This window comes from Pelodiscus sinensis, chromosome 21 (assembly GCF_052426305.1).
Source record: "Pelodiscus sinensis isolate ZL-2025 chromosome 21, ASM5242630v1, whole genome shotgun sequence".
In the NCBI taxonomy this organism is placed as follows: domain Eukaryota; kingdom Metazoa; phylum Chordata; order Testudines; family Trionychidae; genus Pelodiscus; species Pelodiscus sinensis.
Window position 1 is genome coordinate 20,035,296 of NC_143072.1, and position 21,831 is coordinate 20,057,126.

The window sequence follows — 21,831 nt, forward strand, 5'->3', positions numbered from 1 at the left end:
TATGCCCGGCGCTCTGACGTCACGGCAGCGGCTAGCCAATCACAGTCCCGCGGCCCCCCTCCCACCTCTGCAACCCATTAAGCATCCTTCCCAACCTGGGATGGTGCATTAAGACCCATTTATAGAGCATAAGAGGAAGCGACCCATTGTCAAAATTGTTAGGTAATGGGATATTTTCCCTTTAAAAAAAACTTATTTGGTAAGAGGCTTGAAGTGCACTTTGGGGGAAGAGATGGCTAAGGAGCATGAATGGCTGTAGTGGTGTTTTTTTATGAGCGATAGCTCACAAGTTGTACCCAGCAGAGAGACACACAGAGAGTGATAAAACTGGTAGGTAATTTTTTTGTGTATTTTTTTCCTAGATCAAGAGAACTGTGTCTGTATAACTATCATTTAAATGGAGGGAGGGGGTGTCTTGTAATTGTTGTTAGTGAGCAGAGCATCTCTATGGACGGGAGGTTACCACCAACTGTCCCGATTTAACGCAATGACCTTTGCCAATAATTGTACTGACTCAAGGATCGACAATTTAATGGTCTTTGTAAAGCATGTAAAGAGAAAAAGTTTAGGGGGCTAATAAACAGAAGGCAGTTTTCAGAAAGGCAAGGTCGGGGTTTTATATCGCAGAAGGTAATTGCCTTTGAGTAAACAAAGCTGATAACATCTTGCTTTATTTATAATCACGTAGATTATAACCATCTTTTGGGGAAGGAAAAAGAAAAAGTGTGAAAACACTCCTGCTGTCTAAGCCACACCATGGTGTTTATTGGCTTTATGGTACACTACATTCTGCTAGCGAAAGGGGTATTTTGAACTTATTTTTTTTGGGAGGGAGGGAACTGACGTTCCCTATAATTTCTAGACAGAACTATGAGTTTTCAGAATGCTTAAACCTGTCTCACTGAAAAAGAGGACTCATATAGCCCGGTTCCTTTATAAATTAATATTTCACTGGTTTCCAATCTAATATATGTATTTACGTGTATTTAATGCTCTTTAATATTTGCACTGGGATTGTTTTAAAAAAATCAACTACTCCGAAATGATTAATTTGCTAACATTTGTAATATAAAATTGGAATCAAATGATAACTGCAAGTTATTTAATGAATTTCTTTGCAAATAAAAATTAATTCGATGTTACCTGAAAGGGATTTTGTTAATGACTGATCAGTGTAAGGAAACTGTTTGGTTTCTCTTTGGGGTTTTGCATTTACGTTTGTCTTGTGAGAGAATAGTGTATGTAAATATATGACAAATGCTTCAGGAATGGTCTTTCTTTGGAGACTGATGTGTAAAATCTTGAGGAGAAAGGTTTACAATTCAGCTGAGGAAGTTTGCACTTGTTGATGATTGAAAAACCGCCTCCTAAAAAGGGGGACAATCCCCCCAGTTCTTCCAATATACATGCTAGTGTAATGAATTCTGCTCGGCTTCCCAAATAAATGTCTGTAACAAAAATCTCTCCTTCATTCTTTTCTTGCTAACTAGCGGTTCTGAGAGAATGTTAATTAGCAAAGAAGGGCGGTGGTTTTTAATTTCTTTAAAACGTTAACGCTCGGCAAGTCCGGAGAAAATCATTTCACACGCAACGCGCTGTTTTCTCCTGCAAAATGCTTCTAAAAATCGAACATTCCGTTTCGAGAGACAAGTTAAAAAACAAACAAACAAAACCGAGAAAGTGGCAGGAGGCAAACGCATCTGAAAGAGGACGCTCCCCCTTTACCTTGGGACGTATTTACAGACCAGAACTCTGCTGGATTCCCTGAGTAGCTAAAGGAAGCACGATCGGTTGCTCACCTTTCGGATCATTTTCTTTTTTGGATGGCGAAAACCCAGTTCACATCTGCTCTAATTCTTCCTTTCCGCAGAACTGCGGTGCGGGTTCGTCCTACTCCGAACCCATCTCACTTCGGTTTAGCCCCTAGCTATTTTTTCCTCGTCATTAAAAACAAATCAACCCCAATTCTGCCACTCCCAACGCCCACCAGCGACCCCCCCCTTTGCAGGACTGAAACCGAAGCGTGGGTGCAGCCATGCCGAGAAGGGAACAGTCTGGACAACGCGGAGAAGCTCTCTGCTTCGGGTTCAGGCTCAACAAAAAAGACCAATAAGGAGGCAAAGTTTCGGAGTAGCGGGAAAGCAGAGGTCTGGAGGCGGCGGCTCTGAGAGACATCCAGGCGTGCCCCCCGGCCCCCAGCCTCTTTTCGATACCGATCTCCGTTATTTATTTATTTTGTCTACACCCAGGCAGCTGCTCCGTTTCTCAGCGCAGCCCAGAAGCCCGGCGCTTGGGCTGCCATCGGAAGACCTCTCCAATCCCGCTCCAGCTCCTCCTCCTTCGCCCGCCCGGTGGGAACCGGAGCGCTTTCCAGCCAAGCGCGGCTCCGGATCTGGCCTGATACATACACACGTGTTTGCCGGATGGGGCCCAAACTTCCTGGCTTGCCCCCCGCCCTCCCCGCGCGGTTACTTTGCATTCCCTCCGCGTGTAGTTAAAAAAAACTGGGAATCGATACGGTCCCTTCGCAGTCACCCAGAGAGCCCCCCCCTTCCACATCCTTAACCCCTTTTCTCCCCGCATATGGGCTGCCTCTCATGTAAAACAGAAGGAAGGGATGTCTGGGCTGGCCATGGTCCTATAGACCCTGGAAGGCGACAGCTGTACGCTTGCTATCAAGGGACCGCTTCCCTTTGACTGTGACATGTGCTGGTCAGGGATGAATAAGAGAGAGAAGATGAGCGTCCTACGCCCATCAGCTTTCCAGGGCGGGTGTGGGGGGGGAGGGGAGGGTGCGTGTTTTTTAAGGCGTTAGCACACGCATCTGGTGAGAAAGAGCGAGGGGATGAGACGTGCGGCTACATACGCACCCCAGCGGTCCAAACCCCGCCTCCGAAGAGTTGGTCTTGGGGAAAGGCAAAGAGGGACCCTGGCTGAAATGAACCTTCCAAAGGAATCCCAGGGGGGGGACGAGGTGTTAGTCTGTAACTTTACAAACAAAGCGTGGTCCTGCGGCACCTTAGAGATACACAATCGTGAGCTTTCGTGGTCGAACCCCACTTCCTCAGATGGAGTGGAGTGGAAATAACAGATACCAAGAGAGATGCCTACCAGCAGAGGTAGTACCTGCCAAGCCTAAAGACAATGGCTCTCCCACTCCCCTTCCCGAAAAGGCTGGATAAGGTGGGATTCAGTGATTCTATTTAAAACAACCTTGCGCTTGTTTTAAATGTGGGGGAGACCCCAGACTCTCCTCCCACAAAATAGCAGAAGCACGAGGAAAGCCCTAGATGCGGTTTGCCTATTCTACTACACACTGACAAATATTGGATGGCCAAAACCAGACATGGAGGAGGGGGAGATGGAGGTGGGGGAGAGAAGAGGGGGGAATCTCTGTGTCTTTAAATGCAAACTGTGAGGTGCCTATCCTGATGCATCCAGACAAAGTGGGGCGGGTTGCTTGGCTGTGGCACAGTGGAAACTGAAGCCCCAGGCAGACGGACGAATAAAAGTCAGATCAAACGTTGGGCACTCCAAGTGGTGTGCTGGATGCACTGGCATTGGCCAATGCATTTACATCCTGGTTCCCAGTAGCATCAAGGCTTTTCTCACTTCTTTGTGCACCAATTCGGGCCCCCGGTGCCAGCCGCTTTTACCTTTTCACTCCCCCCCCCTCCCCACACTTTCCACCCACCTTTGGGCGTTTCGTGCCGGGCAGGGGCTCATCCTCTCCCAGAAAAGCAAGGCGGCTTTCTCCAGCCGTAGCTCACAAGGCCTGGCTTTCCCACGCCAGTCGGCGTCATCTCACGTAGGGGAGTGAATCTGGGTTTAAAACGCCAACTCCTGGATGTGGCGTGATTCGGAGGACGCAGGACTCCGAGGGGAGCCCGGGGCAGGACGGAAGCGCCCACAGAGCAGTGACAACTTGCTTTCCCTGTGTGCCCCTAACGATGTTAGGAGCCTGGAGCGCTGGCTGGGTTAGGGTCAGCCCCCAAACCGCTCCCGCAGCCCGGCCTTTGGCGCGGATCCCTTGGGAAAGGCCCATGGATCCCTTGCCCGCGGGTCCCTGGCCAGCTCTTTTCTGGCTGGGACGAAGCCTTCGGAAAGGCACCGAGTTTGGTCTCCGTCTTTACAGGCCACTTGCTGTAGCGGGTTATTAACGGGAGAGACTCTGCCGGGAAAGGGGGGTGTTAAAAAACCAACACCCCTCCCCCCAAGACCGCTCCGGATCCTGCAGAGCAACGGGCCAGAACGCAGGCTCCGGCTTTGGCAAAAGACACCCCCGATCCTGTAGGCTGCCATTCCCATGGCTGGATAAGCCGGCCCGCAATCCGGAGCAGGGACAGTCCGGATCTGATTCTGTCCCGTTCCAGTCCCTTTACACCCGGCCCTGGGCACAGACAGGGGAACGCCGCAACCGAAGCCAGGGGCGCTTCAAGCGTAGAGACCCGGACCGGCTGCACGCAGGGCCGCTTCCCTAGCACGCCCACTGGGAGAGGGAGTTGGGGATGTCGGTGTCCGTCCTCCCCCGGCGATTTCGGGGCGATGCACCGAATATGGACGCGGCAGCGGGGGAGGCGGGGGAACGACGAGACAAAACGCTCATTCAGGGCCCCTTCGGCAGGGAATAATCGACCCCAACAAAAGCCACTCGCCCATTTGTGGGTGCGCAGGGGAGCCGCGCAGCTTCCCCGACAGACACGCGGCCGGGCAGAGTTCAAAGCCCGGCTGGTAACAGCTGAGCCGTGGTGCCCTTTGGGGCTCGCTTCCCCTCCCCCCACTGCGCCCCCCTGGTGTCCTGCGGGTTCTAACCCCGCTCCCCTCCTGGTGCATTGGGAGGGCAAACGCGCCACGTTCGGATGCTACCGACCCCCTGCTCGAGCAAATTAGGGAGCCTGGCTTGCTCTGGGGCAGAGGTAAACAAACCGGAGAGTCCGCCCGGAACTTTGTGGGTGCGAGTTGAATAAATGCTCCCAACATCCTGGGGAGTTTCCCACGGGACAGTATGGGGGGGGGGAGGGGAAAGAGAGTCACAGATTCCCTGGATAGGGTCCCCCCCAATTTCCTTCTCCTTTTTATTATCAAAAAACAGATCGCAATTCGCTTTTGGGAGGGGGGGAAGAAAATGGGAGCGCGTGTGTGTCCCACAAGCGACCCTTTCCTGCGTATTTATTCTTGGAGCAAGAAGGAACATCCCTGCTCTTGAACACACTCTACCTACGCTCTACGGCTCTGCTCTTTTATACCCCTTCTAACTCCGCTCAGTGTCGCCCCGGCTTTGGAAAGAGGGAACAAATCCGAGGAAAGCGCAATCTACACTCTGCACTGGAATCCAAAGCTCTCGGGTTCGGCTGGGTGGGAATCCGCTTTGTGTTGGAGTCTTTCCCGTGCGCTTAGGTAAACACCGCTCCGTGCATCCCCCGGCTTTCTACATCGCTGCGCTCGGTAATGGGATTTCTCGCTCTCCTTTCTGGGGCACGGGTGTTGTACAAATGTCAGTCTCCCCACCCCTTCTGTAGACTCAGCCTGGATTTGTGTAGCCTAATGCGAAGGAGGCGGCGTTGGAGTAACTCCGAAAGCTCCGCTGTCCACCGGACAGGACCCACCTCCGCGCTGCAAAGAGCCAGGTGGAATAGTCCTGGGATAATGGCTTTAGGAAAGAGTTTCCTTTCTGTGTAAAGTTTCACTTTACACCGGGGTCTCAACAAAGACGCTAATTATCTTACCCAACCCATTACAAAGATCGCTTCCCCAATTAGCACCTCGAATATCATTAGCTCACAGACATTTACCTCCTCCCTCATCCCCCTCTGTTCTGAAATTTGATTTGCCCTTTTTATATGTGCTCACTTATTTTGATTGTATCCTTTGGTATATATGGTCGTGCCTATTTTCTTCCACTATTTGATCTGAGGAAGTGGGTCTGGCCCACGAAAGCTCATCACCCATTAAACCATCTTGTTAGTCTTTAAAGTGCTACATAGTCCTGTTTTTTGTTTCAGCTACACCAGACTAACACGGCTACATCTCTATTACTTTCTGTGCTAAGTGATTTGCTCCCCCCCCCCCCACACACACACAGTCCCCGCGGTTGCTTGTGTCACCTTTAAGGCAAGCCAAGGAGGCTGAGTTGAAAAGTTCAAGTTGAAAGCTTGCGGTGGGGCAGACAAAGGAGACAGACCCCCCCGCCCCCGGGATGCACGTGGCAATAACCTCGGTGATCCCACATACTTCCCTGGGGGATGTGATTTGGGGGACTGTTCTGATCTTCAGCCATGCAACAGCCCGGAGTGACACTTGGTAATAAAGGGAGAAATATTAGTCCGGACCCAGCGCAGCTTTGATCAGCTGAGTGCGACCGCATCGCCTCTCCGGGGCTGGGACCCACCGAAGACAGCAGCAGCTTGGTCCGGGGGCTCTGCTCTGGCCTGTCACTGCGGGCGACTCTTTTACCCAGGTCCTTTCCTCCTGCTGGCTCAGCGGGAGACACTCCTCCAGAAGAGACAATCCCCCTTCCCGCACACCCTGCCCAGCCATTAATCCTCCCCGGAATGGGTTTGCCTCCTTCGCGCAACGGGGCTAGGGTTACCCAGTCACTGCTGATGGCTGGAGAGATACCAAGCAACTGGAAGTGGGGGAGAAAGGAAAACCCACCTCTCCCCTTCCCATCCTGCCTTGATCTCTGCCTGCTTGTGGCTTGCAGCAGCGCCCAGGCGTGACCGGGTGAATCAAGAGCCTGCAAGCCCCAAACTTTAGGGTTTTTCATTTCCCCAAGTCTTTTGTTTCTGGGCCTATTCCGAAAGAGCTGGACGCGAGTCAGACAGGACAAGGGAAGGGAACAGACACGTGGATTCCTTCTCTCCCTCTAGCGAATGCAGGCAGTTCGAGGCTTTGCACGGGACTCATTTCCCTGTAGCTGATCGCACAGACACTGCTCCGACAATCGCTTTTATTTCCCCCTCCCACGTCCCCTTTCCAGCCTTTCGTGCTTAGCCACTTGTGTTGCCAAAACCGGCAGGATTTGTCTTCCAACGTCCTCTCCCTCCCAGTGTAGTTTTCTCCTTCTGCCCAATGAGAAAAGCCATTTGTGCTGGTTAGTTTCAGCCTTAACGTGCAGGGCTGAAGAAGAAACCGGTTCTTTGGTGCCTTGGCCCTTGTCTACACGTGGGAATTATTATTTCGAAATATGAACTCCCGAAATACATTATTTCAGAATAACCCGCGAAACAGTTATAATTATTTTGAAACCTAGTGTGCCCAAGGAAGCAGCACAAAGGAGATTTTTTTTGCATGTAAATAGGTATCCCTCGGACGCCATCTCCTCCAGTCCTACTTCCCCTGGAGCTGGGATAGCAAATGAAGTTCTGGCAGGATTTCTCTTGACAATGTTTGTTAATGGCGTGAGAGCCTCGTAGATTGAAACTTTGGGAGCCGTAGACATCTGTCAGGGCCAGATATTGACCCCCCCCAACAATTTAACCCAACACCCCCTCCCCTCCCGACTTTCCAACTCTGCAGCACACCCGGGTTAAGAAATTCGATGGATCTTATAGATCTGTTCCCTGTAGGCCTGTCACGGGAACAGCTGTTCTTTCACTCCCAAAAGCCAATAATTGAACGGAATCGCAGCATCCTGGTCCGAATCCCGCCCCTCTCCCCCCCCCCCCCCCCAAGTAGTGTGGGGAGAGGAAGACCCAAGCACCTACTTAATTGGCTGCACCCTCGCCCTCGGTTTCCTGGGGGCGAGATGGAAAGCCCCCAGGTTCAATGCAATGCTCCTGTTTCGCCCTCCTTGTAACACGCACTGACACGCCAGCGCCTTTAAACGACACGCGCGGCAAGAAAACACCTGGAGTTGGAGCACGACTGCGGGATTTGTTTGTTTCCCGGCCCTGGAGAGAGCGCATCTCCGGGCAGCATCCGATGTACCAGTGCGAGGGCTTGTTTTGCGTGGGGTGGGGCGAAGCAGCCAGACAAAGCACCGCTGAGCCCCTGGGACAGATCCCGCATAACCCCAGCTGGAAAGATGCCTGCAGGTCTCCCTGCTGTGTCGCTGGGCTGAGCGCCTGCCTGCCACCCTCCTCACCCCGCCTGTATTCTCCGCCTTTCCTTGGGGGCGTTTCATGCTCTACAACCCCCCCTCCCCAGTCCTCGGCCCAGTGGCCTCCCTGAACCCAGACGCTACTCAAGAAGCGGCAGCTTTGCAGGGTAGGATTGAACTCAAAGCCGGATACTGTCTGGAGAGAACGTACCCAGCAGGTTAGAAAGTCAAAGTTACTCCGCGTGACACAGATCCCGCAATCCCTGGGATCTCTTTTTTCTCCAGGCCCCCTTCCCTGTCAGCCTTCTTGCTAAGAAACTCCCCGGAAGAATCTTAGAAGCGGTGGAGTTGGCCGATTACATATCTATATATAATCTATAGCTGTATGATCAATATAATATATTATCGATATCTATATATGACAGATGCATTACATCAAACTCCCCCTCCTTTTATTTTCTGTTCTAAATTGTGAGCCCCCCCCTTTTTCTCCACTGTACTCATCTGAGGAAGTGGGTTTTGCCCCCAAAAACTCATGATGCTATACAGATATTTTCGTTGGTCCCCCAGGGTATGTCTACATTGCGATGCTAGTTGGGGATACCAGAGGCATCCCAGAATAGCTACCCTGTCTTTTGAACACGGCCCCTATATAGAAATATAGTGGACACGCTGTTTTTGCAGCCCTGTAAACGTCGTTCCATGAGGAATAAGGGATGTCTCAAAATAGTGCTTTATTTCAAAATTTGGTGCTGTGTAGATGCACCAAATTTTGAAATAGCCTATTTTGAAAAAGAATCAAAATAAGATATTCAATTTGCATAGCGCAAATTGCATATCTTATTTCGAGCTAAGGGTGCGGTGAAGACACATGCTAAAGGGTACGTCTACGCTGTACAGCTATTTCAGGGTGCATCCACAGAGCAGGGCTTAACTCAAAATAAGCAACACAAAGTGAGTTACGTCAATGGCGTAATAGCTTATTTTGAAAGAGGGCGCATCCACACAGCACTTACTTTGAAATGCAGCACTCTTCCTCCAACTTCCCTTATTCCTCATACAGTAAGAGTTAGATTCCGTATCTTATTTTGATTGTATTTCGAAATAGGCTATTTTGAAATTTGGTGTGTCTACAAGACATCCCTTATTCCTTGTGGAATGAGGTTTTTAGGGATGCCAAAATAGCGCATGCTTTACTTTGAAAATTATTTCAAAATAGTGGACATGCTCCTTGGACATGGGGTAGCTATTTTGGGATACCAGAGGTATCCTGAAATAGCTTTGCAGCCTAGACATACCCTTACAGGAATCAGAGTAAGAAGCCCTCCAGCTTGACAGTACTTTGACACTATTTCAAAATAACTGTCTGTATTATTTTAAAATCTGGCACTGTGCAGATGTGCCAAATTTCAAATTTCAAAATAGGTTTGAAATAAGATATGCAATTTGCATAGAACAAATTGCATATCTTATTTCAAGTTTAGGGTGCTGTGTAGATGCACCCTAAGGCTGTGGTGTCCAACAGACTAGCCACATGTGGCTATCTGGCCATTTGAGTGTGGTTAGTTGGCTTGAACAATGTGGCTATTTGGTTAGTTGTGTGTGGCTAGTTCGCCATAGTAAGAGCCACTATAGGATATGTCTAGATTACAGGAGAAAGTCGACTTAAGCCACACAACTTCAGCTACGTTAATTGCATAGCTGAAGTTGAAGTAGCTTAACTTGGCTTTTGGTGCTATCTACACTACAGAAAATTGAAGAAAGAACACTGCTCCTTCAACTTCCCTTATTCCTCATGAAATGAGGGTTAAAAAAGTTGGAGTAAGAAGCCCGTTATTTTGAAATTATTTTGAAATAACAGGCTTGCTGTGTAGATGAACACCCTGGCTACGTCTACACAGCAGTGTTATTTCAGAATAACTGATGTTTTTCCAAAATAACATAGTCCACGTCTACACTACAAGTAGTTATTCTGACATGTCAAAATAATATTGAGCTGGAAGACTTCTTACTCTGACTCCTGTAACCCTCATTTTAGGAGGAGTGAGAGAACTCGGAGAAAGAGTGCCCTTTCTCAGACTTCCTGCTGTGTAGACAGTGCCAAAAGCCGAGTTAAGGTACACAACTGACATAGGTCAAGTTGTATAACTTACTTTGGTTTACCCAGGCTGTGTAGACGTATTTCAGAATAACATGAGTTATTTCAAAATAATGTCTACACTATGGACAAAATGGAATTAAGATCTGTAACTTCAGCTATGTTAATTGTGTAGCTGAAGTGGAAGAGGCTTAACTCGGCTTTTAATGCTGTCCACACTGCAGGAAGTTGAAGGAAGAACACTCTTCCTTCCACTTCCCTTGCTCCTTATGAAATGAGGGTCACTGGCCCCACTCAGCTCAAATTAGCTGTCTTAACTTGACCATTAATTTGAACCTTGGAAGATCTACAGTGGCAGCTTTGAGCTTCCTCTGCTGTGTAGACTTACCTAGGGCTATGTCTACCCAGCAGCATTATTTTGAAATAACAGGCTTCTGAATCTGACGGCTGTAACTCACCCTCACTTTAAGGGAAGTTGGGGGAAGAGTGCTCTGTTTCAAAATAACTGCTGTGTAGCCAGTGCCAAAAATCACTATTTCAACTTAAGCTACACAATTCGAATTTAGCTCTGCTGTGTAGACGCCCGCAAGTGTGCTGTGTAGTCACAGCCCATGAAAGCAGGGTTAGGGGCATCCTCCAGAGCACCCCTCTTACTGCGAATTAGCTGTCTTAACTAAACCACTAATTCGAACCCTGGAAGATCGGCAGTTTCCATCTTTCTCTGTAGTGTAGACAGACCCATAGTGGCTACTGCTTCAGAACTGGTTGGGCACCCTGGCTCTAATGGATAGACGCACCTTACGGTGCTACAGGACTGCTCCTTGTATTAAACCAATATTTAAGCTGTAATGAAGCGGCATAACCCCGCAGTCCAACACAACACACCATTGTGGGACAAGCTCCACCTCTATGTCCCGGGCCAGGTTTGTTTTAAGGAGCCGGGGAAACGTGCGTGCATTGGAGTTCTCAAGTTTAAGCAGCGGCTTGGTTTTGTTTATTTATTTATTTGGGGTTGCTCTCTCCGGCTTGATTCCCCCTGCCTGGATTGCATGGCACGTTGCTAAATGTTGTCGCTTACATCCCAGGCTCATGCATTGTTTATGGGGACGCTGACTAATAAATAATTAGTAGCCCCAAGAGCGTGTGCCTGGGTTTCGACTGAAGGCGAGGAAGGGGACGGGAGGAATCCAGCCAAGGGCCAGCTGGCTCCTGGAAGGAGAAGTCCGCTCCCTAGTCTGCAGCTTGCTTGGGAAGAGGCAGAGTGCGACAAACGACCCCCCCCCCCCCAACTATCTGGCCAAATCAGCCTCCTTCAAAGGGAGCGGAGAGGAGAGGGAAGCAGAGAGCAGAAGTTTATCCTTGTCAGCGCCTTCCTGCGGGCGGACAGACTCCGAGCGCTGCTAGCAGCCCTGCAGACCCGGGCTTGCAGCGGGCAGGGGAAGGGGCTTTTCTTTGCTTGTCCCCGGAAAGAAAAAACAAAAACAAAAAACAAAATTAGGAATCCCTCCCCCCCCACACACCAGTTCACCTGGCTGCGGGGGAATGAAAGAACATTGCTAAGAGAAATGGTCACTGGGTTAGTAGGTTCATGTGATTGCACCTCAGTGCCAAGGACTTTTGTCTACCCGGGCTTGTTTCTCTTGGCCAAAGCCAGTAGTTCCCAAACGAGTGCAGCAAATGGGTGAGAGAGAACAACTTTGGGGGGGTGTGTGTGTTTGAGTGTGAGACCAGATTGTTAGAAGGAAAAACCTTCTGTGTGTGTGTGTGAGTGAGAGAGAGGCACCTGATTGCTAGAAGGAAAACCTGTGTGTGTGTGTGTATGTGTGTGTGTGTGTGTGTGTGTGTGTGTGTGTGAGAGAGAGAGAGAGAGAGGCACCTGATTGCTAGAAGGAAAACCTGTGTGTGTGTGTGTGTGTGTGTGTGAGAGAGAGAGAGAGAGAGAGAGGCACCTGATTGCTAGAAGGAAAACCTGTGTGTGTGTGTGTGTGTGTGTGTGTGTGACCTGATTGCTAGAAGGAAAAAACAGTGTGTGTGTGTGTATGTGTGTGTGACCTGATTGCTAGAAGCAAAATCTCTGTGTGTGTATGTTTAAGAGACCTGATTGCTAGAAGGAAAAAAAAAGTGTGTGTGTGTGTGTGTGTGTGTGTGTGTGTGTGTGTGTGAGAGAGAGAGAGAGACCTGACTGCTAGAAGGAAAACCAGTGTGTGCGTGTGAAAATTAAAACTTTTTGAAAAGGAGGGAACAGGCAGCTAAAAGACAAACCAAACAAGAAAAGTAAAGAGAGTGTGAGCAGTGGAGGAAGAAAGACCATAAAAAAAAGAGGGTGAAACAAATCCCATAAGGATGCACCAAATCCCACCTCATTCATCTTCATTGTCTCCGTGTATGCAAAAGCAACTCCAGCATAAGGAAAAACCACTATGAAAGCCCTGGCTTTATTTTATATCCTATAGATCAGGAGGGAGGCAAAGCTTTATTCTCGCCCAGAGACAGATATTTTATTTCTCTCTTACGGTTTTATGTGTGAGAGATGTCAAAAAGGTAAAATAGATGGCTAATGCATAGGCAAAAGGAAGCAGCCTTGGCATGCTCTGTGTCATGAGGTCTCCCAGGGAGAGCAGGCTGGGGATTTAGGACTGATGGCAGACTCTGGGGGATTTCTGCTAAAACATCCCTCTTCATAAATTCAGCAGCATGGTCAACTCACTAGGAAGACAGAGTTTTCAAGAGAAAGAGCTGGAGCCAGGCATAAATGCACCACACAAAGGCATCAATTTCCTTTCCATCTACATACCCAATGGTCACTGTCGGTTTCAAACCGGGGTAACTCAGCTGTCACTTGACCGACTGGGCAAATTTGTTCAGACTGCAAAGCCCGGACCAGACCATGTCTGCAGTGTCATAAAGTGGCTACGTGTCAATTTACACTGAATTTGGGAAACAAAATTCTTTTTCAAATTTAATTCTTTTAAGGTCTTTATATTTTGCTGAGGAACGGCATTGGGAATTTTAACCCTTACTTACACACATAAGCACTAACTTGCTTTAAACTTTACAGGATGTACATATACACACCTCATACGTACACCTAACCACACTTGCTATTGTCTATACACCCAGATTATATAGGCTTGAAAATTTACCTATTCAGGTGTTATATCTGCTCACCCACCTTTACTTTAATAATAAAAGTCATTACTGGGTACTTCTCTCTCTTATCTATCCAAATAAAAAAATAATCCCCAACAACTTGCCCTGGGTTAACAGAAAGTTGAGTGCGCCATATGTACCACCAAACAGCATTTGTTTATTTTGTTGTATATTTGTATCCATCTGGAAGTCTGGTTGTGGATGTGCAGGGACCTTTTGCAAAGTTAAAATATTTCTCCCTAAGCTGCAACAATTTTCATACTTTTCTAACCTCAGGGATTTACTTAGCACATTAAGTTCAGGCTCAGAAGCCCAAGGCTATTACTCATTTGGGTACTCTTCTCTTCTCTCCTCTCCCCCTCCCCCATATTTTATCATTTGACTTCCTGGTTTAAATTCATGTTATGGCAAATAATAGATGGTAATACTTTCCCCCTTCTCCATATTAATTAACTCTGCATTTGAGATGATTTAATGGCGGCAGCAACAAAGTGAAACAAGGAGACAAAACAGCACAAAGCCGAAAATTATTAAAATTCTGAAGCTTCACATAGTTTCACCAATTTCTTGGCAACATTTGTGAGGTCAGTTTTGTTTGCATTGGATGGACAGCACAATCTAATCTAATCAGTCTACACATATGAAAGCCGGCCAATCCTATAGAGCAGAATACACCTAGACAGTAGTATTCTGGGAGGAGGTGGCAAGCTTTCTGAAATATTAAAAAAAAAAACTTAAAAAAAGAAAAGAGTTCCTATTGCACCTTAGAGACCAACAGCTGTTTTTTAAAAAAATGTCATGAGTTTTTGTGGGCACAACCCACTAGACCATGGGTTCCCAAACTGGGGGGGGGCGTGCCTCCCTGGGGGCGTGTGAAGAAATTCCAGGGGGGCTCGAGGCACTCCAGCCCCCTCCCATCAAGTTTTGCTGCCCCGGTCAGTTCCTTTATTTTTCTTTTTGCTCAACAAGTTTTGCTGTTGGGGAGGGGCGTGAGGGTTTTTCAAAAATCAAAAAGGGGGGCGTGATGCCGAAAAGTTTGAGAACCACTCCACTAGACTAACACGGCTACCCCTCTGATTCCTGAAATATTGTTCTTCCTGGGGCATCTGAAATAGGCAACAAACCAGTGTGCTCGTTGCAAATTAAAAAAGCAAGGTATAGCTGATTAGCAAATTAATTATTTCAGTATCCCCAGGACTGTATTGTTTTTCTAAATTCTTTGAGCCTAGGTAATTTACTAATTTCACAGTCAGTGAACTTCCGAGGGAGTGAGTCAATCTAATCTATCTAATGTCTATAGAACACTTGTTTAAGAGGGAGAAGTAAGTTTAGTGGTGATGGCAGAGAAACAGGAACTCTGGACCTTTCTCCTCGGCTCTGCCATTGACTTTCTGTGGGACGTTGGACATATCGCTTCACCTCTCCGTGCCATCAATAAGAGGTGATGAGACTTACATACCATGGCTGATGGGACCCTAAATAGCTGTTTGCAAACCCCCAGCTAAGTTCTATACGGGCCCGATCCACAGCGTGCTGCAGAGTATGAACTATTATTTAATTATGAATGGGAATGATCCTGCTGCACTTATTCAAGTGAACAGCTTCATTAACTTTCAACAGGGCTACTCAGGTGAGTCTGAGAATAAGGAAAGGGATTTTTGCAGGATCAGGACACTATTCTGCTATTCACAAGCAGCTGGGAGAAGAGTGTTTCTAATACAAGCCTTTGAGGTCATCAGCAAAGCAGAGATTTCAAGTTTCTGTATCCTCACCAACTCGAATGTTTGAGTGAGAGTAAAATAATTGAAATAAAAGAGAGAGAACTGTCTGAGTAAAAAGTTCTGACAATCAACTAACATCACTGGTAAACCAGCAATGCCATTCTGACTATCAAATGAAAACGATTAGTATTTATAAAAAAAGCAAAACCCACGGATGGCAATAGTAATGCCTCTTCAGGAAAAACCTAACCCACCGCACATTCTGTTAAGATGAAATCAGACCCTGCAGATGAATTTATATCCTTGCTCTCTATTCTGGGTGCTGATTTAATCCTTCTTTATCAATATATTGTACCTTTTAAAATATAGTATTCCTCTGTAATCTATACACACTATAAATACAACATGATATCAGAGTTTAGATAGTACTTCCATTATATTAGTCCTATTTTTATAAGTCTATAATTTGGCGCTTATGTTTCAACAGGACATTTTCTTCTCCCCCACCCCCTTTACAACATGCACACAAGTCCACTTGGTTGCTTACACAGTTTGAAGCTGACAATTGCTTTGCATGTGGTGAAGTGTAAGAAGTTTAGGGCAAAATTTTGTCTGCCTGATGCAGATGGACAGATGCCAGGAAAGCCCTCAGGCAAAAGGAGAAAGCAGTGTGGAAGTCCCTAATTCTGGCTTCTATTCTATCCAAATGCAGGCAGAGGTTGGCTTGCAGGCTCTCCTTTCTGACAGCCGTGGTGGCAAAGTGAGATGAAGGATCTAAAGGACAGGGGCAGTTGTACTCACAGAAACTAAACTGGCCTAAAACTGGAGTAACACAGTGGCAAAACTGACCAAAGATGGTTAACCCCACATTTTAATAGACACACAAATGATTATAACTTGATTGCTTGCATTTTATTATACAAGTGCATGTTACACCTTGTTGAATGTATAGTTTCAAATTTAACTATGCATGAAGAAAACTGACCCACATGCTACATGCAAAATTGCAGGTTGAACCTCTCTAGTCTGGCAACATCAGTGGTCAAGCACGATTTTAGTTAGCTGGATGCCCACTTATCGAGGGTGTGGCCAAGTTTCTCACAAGTCTCATAAAGTTTGTTTACAGCCACCAGTTCTGGCTCTTAGTGTTTTGGGGCTGTTCTTTAGCTCTAATTTACCCCTAAATGTCTTCTAGGAACCCAGCAAGCAGTGGCAGTGTTGGTAATGCTGCTAGCCCGTAATGACCTCCTGTGGTCTGCCAAATTCTCTGGTTCAGCACTGGTCAGGTCCTGAGCGTGCCAGACTAGAGAGGTTCAACCTGTGCAACTGAAAAACATATCCCTCCAGCTACACAGAGATGAGAGACCGCTCAGGTAAGACAAAACCCAGTAGGTCAAATCCTGTCTCAGATACCCTCAGAATCTCTCCTTTTGGCGATGTCTGTACGGACCCAGAGTTTGGACAACGGGGGCGTGGATTGCAGCATGCACCACCCTGACTGCCTCACGTTGAGAAAGCTGGCGCAAAGGTATCGCTGCCTGCATGACCCAGCTGTGCTGGGAAGAGGGCTCTGTTAATGGGAACAAGGCGCCTTGGAGTTTGCCGCCGCAGCCTCCACACAGGGGATCTGCAGTGCAGCCTGCTAGTACACGCTACAGTTCGCTCCTCTCTCCCCCAGGTTCAGATTGGAAGGCCCTGCCGACAGTCCCGTAGCTGGGTCCTGCACTCTGACTCCCTGGGGACACAGCTTGTGTTTCACTTAGGAGTCGATAGCCTCCTCCAAAGGGCCCAGAACATGCAGAACTCATCGTGTCTTCAGAGGTTATTTCACTGGATGATTATTATTTATATCACAGTGGGCGTGGGGACCCCAGTGGAGAGCAATCCCCCCATTGTGCTACAAAGGCACGGTGAGAAACAGTCCCTGCCCCTGGAAGCTTCTTCCAAAATGGACGACGCATGGGAGGGGAAAAGACACACGGCGAATGAAATGATTCACTCAAGGTCACACGGCAACTCAGCAGGGCCTGAGCCTTGACTCGAACTAGGGCTTCTAACTCCTATGCCAATGAACTATCCATTTGGCAGTCTCAGGAGGGTTACTGGGGTCATCGGTCACTTTAAAAACGAGTAGTCCTGTGGCATCTTAGGGTGTGGCTACACAGCGGCGCTAGCTCGAAATCAGCTACGCAATTTGAGCTGTGCAAATCGTATCACTTATTGTGAGCTTATTTTGATCTAGTCTATTTTGAAATTTGGCGCTGTCAACACAACGCCAAATTTCAAAACAGATCGCTACTCTGAGAAGTCCCTTAATCCTCATGGAATGAGGTTTAACAAGCTTGCTGTTTCAATGTCCTGGTATTTCGATTGCATTTCGAAGTAACGGGCATGCTGTTAAGACGCGGAAATCACTATTTTGGGATACTGGATGTATCCCAAAATAGCGCCGCTGTCTAGACGTATCCTTAGAGTGCATCTACACAGCACTGCAACTTGAAATAAGATATGCAATTTGACCTACGCAAATTGCATATCTTATTTTGATGCTATTTTGAAATAGCTTATTTCATCATTTGGCGCTGTCTACACAGTGCCAAATTTTGAAATAAAGCGCTATTCCAAAACATCCCTTACTTCTCATAGAATGAGATTTACAGGGATGTTGGCCTAGCAAACCCAAAATAATGGGCTTGCTGTGAAGATGCGGGATAGCTATTTTGTGATACTCCGGTATCCTGAAACAGCATTGCAGTGTAGACGTACCCTTAGGGTGTGTCTAGACTACAGGATTTTGTCGACAAAAGTGGACTTTTGTCGACCAAACTATACCTGCGTCTACACTACCGTCGAGTTCTGTCGACAGAACATCGACAGAACTCGGCAGTTTTGTCAACGGCGGTAAACCTCATTACATGAGGAATAACGCCTTTTGTCAACAGAGTTCTGTCGACAGAGGGCATTATTGCTTCTACACTGTTCTTTGCGTCCACACTCTCATGTCGACAAAGCGGCTTGCTTTGTCGACAGAATTGGCTGCAGTCTAGACGCTCTTTATTGACAGAAGCTTTGTCGACAGTATCTGTCGACAAAGCCTCTGTCGACAAAAGCCTGTAGTCTAGACGTACCCTTTAGAGACCAACCAAAATATCTCTAGTTTCACGAACTGTTGTGGGCAAAACCCATTTCTTCAGAGGAGCTTGAGTGGAGAAAAAAGGGGGGACCCAGAATTATAACAGAAAAAGAAGGGAGCGAAAATCAAAATTAAATAACCTCAGTAGACACGGCGCTTCCCAGCTTCCTGTCTCAGGGCGCTGCCTTTCCATCTGCTGCAGTTGTTCTGGCAGAGCTATACGGGTCGTGAATGAAGGCAATGAAGCTGCCCTCCCTCCCTCTGGGTAAGGCATGGGGTGAACTAGAAGCTCTGCTTTGGGGGTTAAGGCTGACTGTATAAATAACACGTGGCAAAAGCGTGGTGTGAAAAGGCAAAGGCACCTACCATACATCACTGTATCTGTTCATACTGTGGCAGACACTAGTCCTATTCCCCTTATTAAGTATTTTAAAGGCACAACTGTTTGGTAGGCTTCCCGGCAGCATCCTGTGAACATTGCAAGTTATGACTTGTCACGTCAACTGCTTAAAGAAACATGAACAAACAATGTTACCTAAAAGGAATATCTAATGAGCTAACTAGCAAGCCATAATTTCTTTCCCCCTTATTATTGATGACCTTTCATAACTCGTCACTAAGGCTGCCATTCACAAGTTGCTGGGTATTGATGCCTCTTATTAGTTAGACCATTGTATATCCTCATTATCTCTCTCTCTCGGCAGGTGAAGATGACTGGCGGGAAACCATGGAAGAATCTGGACCAGAACTACACAGCGTAGGAGGCATGGAATATGAGACCAATGTAAAACAGCTGCCTGTACCATTAGTTCAAGCTAGTAGGACCTTCATTAAACCTTGCTGAATCTGGGGACCGGCTTGATTCTTTTTAGAAGCAAAACCAAACCCACATCAGCAGTTTTCCAAACAAGCGTGTTTCTGTGATGACTGTGAAATTAGGTTATGCTTTTTGGAAGGCACTTTTCTACCAGAGAGATGTGTGTGCGTGTGGGCTGCATGCGACTGGGATATGTAGAGGGGTAACGATGAAGATTCAGCGGAATCTGGAAGCGTTTAGATTGTCCTACCTATGTGTTCCTTCCATTTTGATTCAATAAAATATTTCCCCCTTAATTAACTAATGCTTGTTGCTTGAGAAAGAGGGGCAAAGGATGTTCAGATTAATATGTGATAACTAACCTACTATACATCTGAGAGTGCTAGTCTGTCTGTCGGTCGGTCTGTCTGTCTGTTCAAGAACTCCTCCTAAATGGTAAGACCTAGGACCACCAAATTCAGTCTGCTGCTTCCTCTTATCATAACTTAAAGCACCGTAAGGGCTTGGCTGTGCCAGGAAAACAGGATGTGCCTGGAATGGGATTGCTTCTCAGAAAACCATACAGAAGAGACAGAATCACCAGGCAGCTGAAAGGGGCTGGCTGGGGGCATGCCCCCCCCCCGCATCTGGGACTGCACCAGCCTGAGCCTCCCACCCCCAGGAACCATTTAGGGAAGGTAGGGAGGGGGACTGAATTCCTCCCACCCCCGATTGGTATGGGGACATTGCTGGCATTCATCAGGGAGTGAGGGGAAAGTACACAGTTTGCTGCATTCTTCACTCTGGTTGGGGAGCGCAGGGGGCAGATGAGATGGGCACTTTTCTCTTACTCCCTGACAGACACAGGAGGAGGAAGAGCAAGAAGCCCTGGTACGAATCTCTGGGGGGGGGGGGGGGGGGAGGAGGAGGCTTCCTCTTTTCTCCCCACCCTCCCTGCCCACTTCCTACCCACACACACATACCCATTACCCTTCCCAGAGCCACTCCTCACTCCCACTCTGACTCCTGCATCGCCACTCTCTTAGCCCCCTGCCTTGAGCCCCTCAAAGACCTGAGCAATGCTGGGTAAATATGCTAGTATAGGTTGAACCTCTCTAGTTCTGAACCAGAGAATTTTTTGGACCACGGGAGGTCAATATTGTCTAGCAGCATTACCAACACTTCCACTACTTATTGTGCTGTTAGAGGACATTTAGAGGACATTTAGGGGTAAATTAGAGCTAATAGCAGCACAGAACACTGAGAGCCAGGAGTAGTGGCTGTAAACAAACTTTATGGGACTGTGGGAAACTTGGCCACACCCATGAAAAGTGACCATCCAGCTCAATAAAATCATTCTGGACGACGGATGTTTCTGGATGAGAGAGTTCTGGATTAGAGAGGTTCCATCTATACAAAATAATGAACAAAACTTGACTTTTGAGCCTTGCTCCAGAGATATGGGCAGTTTATTTATGTTTGTGCGCTCAAATAACAAAAATCACGTTGAAAACAACGCAGAGTCCTGTGGCACCTTAAAGACTAACGGATTTATTAGGGTATAATCTTTCATGGGCAAAACCCTAATTCATGAAGGTGCCACAGGACTCCTCATTGTTTTTGAGGACATAAACTAACACGGTTACCCCTCTGATAAAAAACATGTTAAATCTCTGCCATACGTCTCCCCCCCCCCAGTAGCAAATCCATGTGATAATTACTGAGACATTCCATTGTTTCGCTGGTTTCTTAGACGCACACGGGGCTCTGGCATGTCATTTCCAGACTGTTCATCGCTCCCCACCCAGCCGTTTACAATTTTTTATTGCTCTTCACATAGGCAGGCGTTTCATGCCTATTTCTAACTAGAGACAGGTCCCAAACATCCAGAAATTCTGGTGGAGATTAGCTTTTGATTGGCATATTGAGCTGAATTTTGCAGCTAGCTCCTGTAATGGACTACATCGAAGTCCTGAATCTAAATCCACCTGCCCAAACTGATATGAAACCAGACCAAGCTACATCCGGTTATAACTTCGCCCAATGTATATTGGCCCTGATCCAAAGCCCACAAATGAGATCATTTCCCATTGATGGCCGTGGTTTTGATCTTACACCCTTTCCCCACGTTCATCACTTTGGTGTTTGAGCACCTTGCGAAAATGTTGTGAAATGTGGCATGATCGTGTAGCTGGGTCTGCTGTTCTGATACGACTCCTATGTACACTTTAAGTGCAGCATGCATAATCTCTGCTCACTGTTGCATCCTCACATGTCTTTACATAAAATCAATAAAGCGTTAATTCAAACCAAATCTTTTGTGCATACCTGCTGGAGATTATGTTGTCTCCGCAAGGAAACACATGGAACAGTTCAGTCCATGCCTCAGTCTCTAGGCTGTCTGGACAAGCAAATACACAAAACAAAGTCCTCTGGTGCTGCAGGATTGCTTCAATGTTTGAAGAATGGTTTAGGGCTATGTGTGTGTGTTCTGGAAAAGTGATTTTTCTACAGTCGCTTTTACAATCCCAGATTAATATTCTACTGGGCTAGTGCTTCAAAAGAAGGAGAAAAAATATTCCCTTTCCAAATACACAAGTAGTTTAAATTCACACACCTGAGCATGCTTGCTTTAATAGTTCCGATCTTTATTTACTTAGCAAAAGCAAAAGCAGGCTTCTCCCAGACTCTGATTAAACAATGGCAAAATGGACTAATTCTGCTCTGAGAAGTACTGTGACAGTATTTAAAATGCCTGGCAGGTCATTGAACAAGGACAGCTTTGCAAGTTAATTACCCAGCAACTACCAAAGACACATAATATTGTGGTGGGGGGTGCTGCATGTAAGATGAGCCAATGGGAAAGTGAAGTAGATGTCTACTATGTATTGG

The 21,831-nt window shown here is 47.2% G+C and overlaps 1 long non-coding RNA gene across 1 annotated transcript; it reads left to right on the forward strand.

The window, feature by feature from the left end:
• Window positions 1-111: 111 nt before the first annotated feature.
• Window positions 112-18,993, forward strand: LOC102454117 (uncharacterized). Its single transcript, XR_012897072.2, has 2 exons — window positions 112-330; window positions 18,848-18,993. It is a non-coding gene; the product is annotated as an uncharacterized LOC102454117 (long non-coding RNA).
• The last annotated feature ends 2,838 nt before the right edge of the window (window positions 18,994-21,831 follow it).